The sequence below is a fragment of the Bufo bufo genome, chromosome 11 (assembly GCF_905171765.1).
Source record: "Bufo bufo chromosome 11, aBufBuf1.1, whole genome shotgun sequence".
Lineage (NCBI taxonomy): Eukaryota > Metazoa > Chordata > Amphibia > Anura > Bufonidae > Bufo > Bufo bufo.
Window position 1 is genome coordinate 69,384,212 of NC_053399.1, and position 6,265 is coordinate 69,390,476.

The 6,265-nt window shown below is 37.6% G+C and overlaps 1 pseudogene; it reads left to right on the top strand.

Annotated features, from left to right (window-relative positions):
* The first annotated feature begins 2,972 nt into the window (after positions 1-2,972).
* Positions 2,973-3,115, top strand: LOC120982634 (annotated as a pseudogene).
* Positions 3,116-6,265: the final 3,150 nt, after the last annotated feature.

A 6,265-nucleotide genomic window follows, 5' to 3' on the forward strand; every position in this document is an offset into this window, starting at 1 on the left:
AGTGATAATATGTTGAGTGATGTAGTGAAGATATGTAAGATTAACCCTGTGCCTGCTACGTTTCATGCGGATAGGGGGGGGAATACACTCCAGATTGGATTATTTTTTTGTTTCTAGGAAGTTTTTTGTTAAAAGTTATTTGCGGTGTGAATTGGAAATAGAAGGAGTGAGGAAGTATGGTAGAGGAATATGGAAAATGAATGTGCGTATGTTAGATGATGTGGAAGTAAGAGGAAAATTTAAAAAATTGTATGATGGGTGGTCTCAGAAGAAGAATGAGTTTGAGTGTGTTTTGGAATGGTGGGATTGGGTAAAAGAGAAGGTAAAAGTGTTCTTTAAAAGGATGGGTTATAATGGGCAGCAAGAGTGAGAAATAGGTATGTTAGATGTAATATGAGGTTGGAGTTTTTGTATGGATTAAGAGAACTAGGTTTTGATGTGGATGAGGACTTATGTGAGGAAAGGAAGATTATGAGTGATTTACTGCATGATAGAGGGAAACAAATCATATATCAAGCAAAGATGGATGTAATGGAAAAAGATGAGTGCTGTTCTAGGTTTTTCTTTAAAAAGGTGGTGAGTACAAGGATGGATCTAGAAGGGGTGAAAGATGGGAATGATGTGGAGGTTTTTGGGGAGGATGTAGTAGAAGATTTTTATAAGGAGTTATATAGAGAAAAGGAGAGGGATGTGGGTTTAGAGGAAGAAGTACTTGGGGTTTTGGAAGAAAAGGTAGGGATTGAGGATAAAGGAGGTTTAGTTAAGGGTATTTCTGAAGAGGAGGTAAGGGATATAATAAATGGGATGGCTAGGAACAAGACACCAGGTAGGGATGGTGTACCAGTAGAATTTTATATAAAATTTTGGGATATTGTGGGTAATGATTTAGTGGAGTTGTATGAGTATATGTGGAAAGAAGGTAAGATTAGTAAATCAATGAAAGAAGGGAGTGTTGTATTAATTTTTAAGAAGGATGTAAGAAGTGATTTGCGCAATTGGAGACCAATTACTTTGTTGAATGTTGATTATAAGGGGTATGCAAGATTGTTGGCAAAAAGGATGAGTGGGGTGATTGATAAAGTGGTGCAGGAGGAACAAGTGTGTGGGGTGCCTGGTCGAAGTATTTCTGGAAATTTAAGTTTGTTGAGAGATATTTTGATGGATGGATTACAGAGAGATAGAAGTATAAATGTTTTGTCATTGGATTTCGAAAAAGCCTTCGATAGGCTTTCTCATGTTTTTTTGTTTAATGTCTTAGAAAGAATGGGGTTTCCGAATGTGTTTGTTAGAGCTGTAAGGAGTTTGTATGAGGAGATTGGGAGTCGAATATTAGTGAATGGTTTTGAGAGTGATCAAATTAAGGTAGGATCAGGTGTTAGACAAGGATGCCCGCTTTCGCCGGCAGTCTTTATTTGTGCCATAGAACCATTATTGGGTTTAATTAGAAAGGATAAGTTTATGAGAGGAGTTAGTCTGCCTTGGAGTGGTGGTAAGAGTGTGAAAGTTTTTGGATATATGGATGACGTATGTGTGGTAAGTGAAAATAAAGCTGAGCTACAAAGGGCTAAGTTGCTTACAAATTTCTTTTGTGGAGCTTCAGCCTTTAGAGTGAACTGGAATAAGTGTGAGGTAAAGTGCTTTGGGGGTGGATGTGATGTTTCAGATTTGGGTGTGAAGGTGGTTGATAGTATAAAAGTGCTGGGTATTAAGTTTGATGAGAGGTTGAATGGGCATGAGAATTGGATTGAAGTGAGAAATAGAGTGATAAAAAAGCTGGATTTTTGGAAATTACGTAAACTAACATATACTGGTAAAATTTTAGTTATTAAATGAGTTGTTTTGCCAATATTACTTTTTATTGGGAATGTATTCCCCCCCCACGTATATGGAATTAAGGCAAATTAGTCGAGTTTTGTTCTTATTTTTGTGGGGTGTTAAAATGGAAAGAGTGAGGCGTGAGACAGTTGTGAAGTTTAGGGAGAATGGTGGTTTGAATTTTCCAGATGTTAATTTATATTTGTGCATTAATTTTATGGTGAATGTATTGAGGTTGTTAAATGGTAGTGGTAAGGTGGCCTGTATGGTGAGGTATACTGGGGGTTGGTTGTTGTGTCGTTTGGGATGGTGTGAAAGAAGCCTGAGACAACCAGTGGCCTTTGTTTGTCCCTACTGGTACATAGGATTGGAGAGTTTTGTGAAGAGAAATGGATTGGCTAAATTGAGTGTGAATGAACTTAGAAATAAAAAGAGAGTGCTGAATGTATGTAAGAAGGAGGAGGTGGCAGCAGATATTAACCTGCTGTCTTCATCAGAGGCCGAAAAAGTGTGGAAGAATGTAAGTATGGATGGAATGACAAATAAACAGAGAGATATGGTGTGGTTAAGTATGCAAGGGGCTTTGCCGGTTAGAGAGATACAGAAGAGACGGGGTTTGGTAAGGAATGATGTATGTCCAAGACAGGGTTGTGGAGGGTGTGAGAGTGTTTTACATTTATTTTGGAACTGTATGTTTGCCCAAGAAGTATTTAGAAAGGTGAGAGGTTTAATTAAAGAGTTGACTGGTTTAAATGTCTTAACATATGCTTTTGTGTTGTTTGGGATTGGGATATCTTGCAAAAAAAAGAGTAGAGTGTTGTGGCTGTTGATGACCTGTCTTAAGGAGGTTTTATGGGATGCTAGAAATATTTATGTGTATAAGAGAGAGGTATGGGATGTGGATGAGTGTGTTAAAATATTCCTGAGTCGATTATATCTTTGCTATTTGTGGGATCTTAGAAAAGGAAGTGGTTTTGATGCCGAAGGGGTGTGGAAATTTCAAAAGTTGAAAAAGCTTGTTTTGCTGTAATTTTTATGTAATATTTTTTTGAATTAAAAAAGGCCATATGATGATTTGGTTGATGAGCTTGTTTTTGCTATTTTTAACCAAACCTGATGGTTTTAAAAAAAAATAAAAAAATTGCTGTAACCAAGGGATCGCTTCTCGGCCTTTTGGCTAGGATCAAGTGTAGTATCGAGAGGTGCTGCCTTGGTCTTGGCCTAAGGTGCCCCGGGTACCCTGACCTTCGGCCTTGGGGAAAGGCAGTAGTTCATAGCTGCTGCTGGACCCCTTGCTGCTATTGGAGGGAAGGCTTAGTCCCGGGGCAACGGGAAGCGATCACCTGGCACTTTTTTAGGTGTCGAGGTTGCGATTTGCCTGGCTATTTGGAGTTGCTAAGCAAGAAGCATGGAGGCTATTGCGGAATATGCCAGAACCCGGAACGCTGTCCGGTTCGTTACCCAGCAGGATTTGGAATTTTTGGTAAAAGACCTGATCTTAGGCCTTTTCCAACTGAAGCACGAGTGGATCCTGACGATAATGGACTACCCAAAGAGAGGTTATTATGATGTAACCTTTTCTGGAAGAGAAACCTACTTGATTTTTTTGGACATCCAAAGATGGGCAATGTCAAGGTAATACCCCATTTTGTGGAAAATGAAAAACTCTTGATTGTTAAGATGTATTCGCCATATGTTTCAGAAGAAGAGGTTATCTGTTTTTTGGAGAACTATTGCACTAAGGTAATAAGTAAAAGGAAGATTATGAATACATTTAAAATATGGACTGGTAAATGGAGATTTCTATGTGAAATGAAGAGAAGCAAGGAAAAACCGGATGAGTTTATGTTACCACCGGCAAGGTTTAAAATTAGTGGTGCAACTGGAGATTTATTTTTTGCAGGGATGCAGTCCTTTTGTAAAAATTGCAAGGAATATGGGCACGAAAAAGAAACTTGTATAAAGGAAATTTGTACTAGATGTTTACAAGAAGGGCATAAATATAAAGAATGCACACAAGGGAGAAAATGTAACTTATGTAAGAAGATAGGACACTTTGCTAGAGATTGCCCTGAGAACGCACAAAAGCAAGCAGAAGATAAAGCAAGCAGAAGATTTGGGCTTGGATATGTCAACTTCAGAGGAAATGAGTGATGCGGAGAAAGTACATGGGCAGTTTGAACTAACTGAAGAGTTTAAAAAGTTTATACCAAAGTTGAAGAAAACTTATCCTGGTAAAAAGTTAAGTCTTGCGCGTAATAGAATGTTGGAATTGTATGTAGATAAACCAGAGAATTTTGAGGGTTTTGAAATTCAGGAATGGATTGAAGAGGCAGTGGAAAATAGAATTGATATGACAATGTAAGAACTCACTAAGCTACAAGATGCTTTGTTGATTTCTTTAATGAGATTTGGTAAAACAGTTTTGGTTTAAATAGAAAGATGTCAAGAGGAAGATATATGTTTTTTTTGTGTTATGTTTGTTTTAATTGTATTTTAGGAAAAAGAAAATATGATTTAAAAAATTTAAAAAGGTGCTGTTGAGGCGAATGATGAAGCGCTAAGCATATGTGATTTGATACGGATGTGGCGTCTTCTGACGCCGTAAAGGAAAAAAAAGGAAAAAATTCACTCAAAACATACTTGTTATTACTAATGTAGGCAACAATCCATTATTTATGGTTTCTAGAATGATGATATGCAAATTAACATCTTCTGCCATAGGCTTATGGAAGCTAATTTGCATATCTTTCCCAGAAATCCATAGTAGCATTGTGTAGCTTGCCATGCACAAGCATGTATTTCGCAGAATTGGGGCTCCCCTAGGTGCATCAGGAGCTCTGCTTAATGTAAAAGGGTACCCGTTTAAAGATAGATAAATTGGATTGAGAAACTCTCTTTGTTGCAGCAATAGTTTTCTCTGTCTCATATGGTCTCCCTCTAGTTTTCACTCTCACTCAAAACATACTTGTTATTACGAATGTAGACAACAATCCATTATTTTTGGTTTCTAGAATGACGATATGCAAATTAACATCTTCTGCCATAGGCTTATGGAAGCTAATTTGCATATCTTTCCCAGAAATCCATAGTAGTAGCATTGTGTAGCTTGCCATGCACAAGCATGTATTTCGCAGAATTGGGGCTCACCTAGGTGCATCAGGAGCTCTCCTTAATGTAAAAGGGTACCCGTTTAAAGATAGATATATTGGATTGAGAAACTCTTTGTTGCAGCATTAGTTTTATCTGTCTCATATGCTCTCGCTTTCACTCAAAACATACTTGTTATTACTAATGTAGGCAACAATCCATTATTTATGGTTTCTAGAATGATGATATGCAAATTAACATCTTCTGCCATAGGCTTATGGAAGCTAATTTGCATATCTTTCCCAGAAATCCATAGTAGCATTGTGTAGCTTGCCATGCACAAGCATGTATTTCGCAGAATTGGGGCTCCCCTAGGTGCATCAGGAGCTCTGCTTAATGTAAAAGGGTACCCGTTTAACCACCTCAGCCCCCATGGCTTAAACACCCTGAAAGACCAGGCCACTTTTTACACATCTGACCTACATTACTTTCACCGTTTATTGCTCGGTCATGCAACTTACCACCCAAATGAATTTTACAACCTTTTCTTCTCACTAATGAAGCTTTCATTTGGTGGTATTTTATTGCTGCTGACATTTTTACTTTTTTTGTTATTAATCGAAATTTAACGATTGTTTTTGCAAAAAAATGACATTTTTCACTTTCAGTTGTAAAATTTTGCAAAAAAAACGAGATCCATATATAAATTTTGCTCTAAAATTATTGTTCTACATGTCTTTGATAAAAAAAAATGTTTGGGTAAAAAATAAATGGTTTGGGTAAAAGTTATAGCGTTTACAAACTATGGTAAAAAATGTGAATTTCCGCTTTTTGAAGCAGCTCTGACTTTCTGAGCACCTGTCATGTTTCCTGAGGTTCTACAATGCCCAGACAGTACAAACACCCCACAAATTACCCCATTTCGGAAAGTAGACACCCTAAGGTATTCGCTGATGGGCATAGTGAGTTCATAGAACTTTTTATTTTTTGTCACAAGTTAGCGGAAAATGATGATTTTCATTTTTTTTTTCTTACAAAGTCTCATATTCTACTAACTTGTGACAAAAAATAAAAACTTCTATGAACTCACTATGCCCATCAGCGAAAACCTTGGGGTCTCTTCTTTCCAAAATGGGGTCACTTGTGGGGTAGTTATACTGCCCTGGCATTCTAGGGGCCCAAATGTGTGGTAAGGAGTTTGAAATCAAATTGTGTAATAAATGGCCGGTGAAATCCGAAAGGTGCTCATTGGAATATGGGCCCCTTTGCCCACCTAGGCTGCAAAAAAATGTCACACATGTGGTATCTCCGTATTCAGGAGAAGTTGGGGAATGTGTTTTGGGGTGTCATTTTACATATA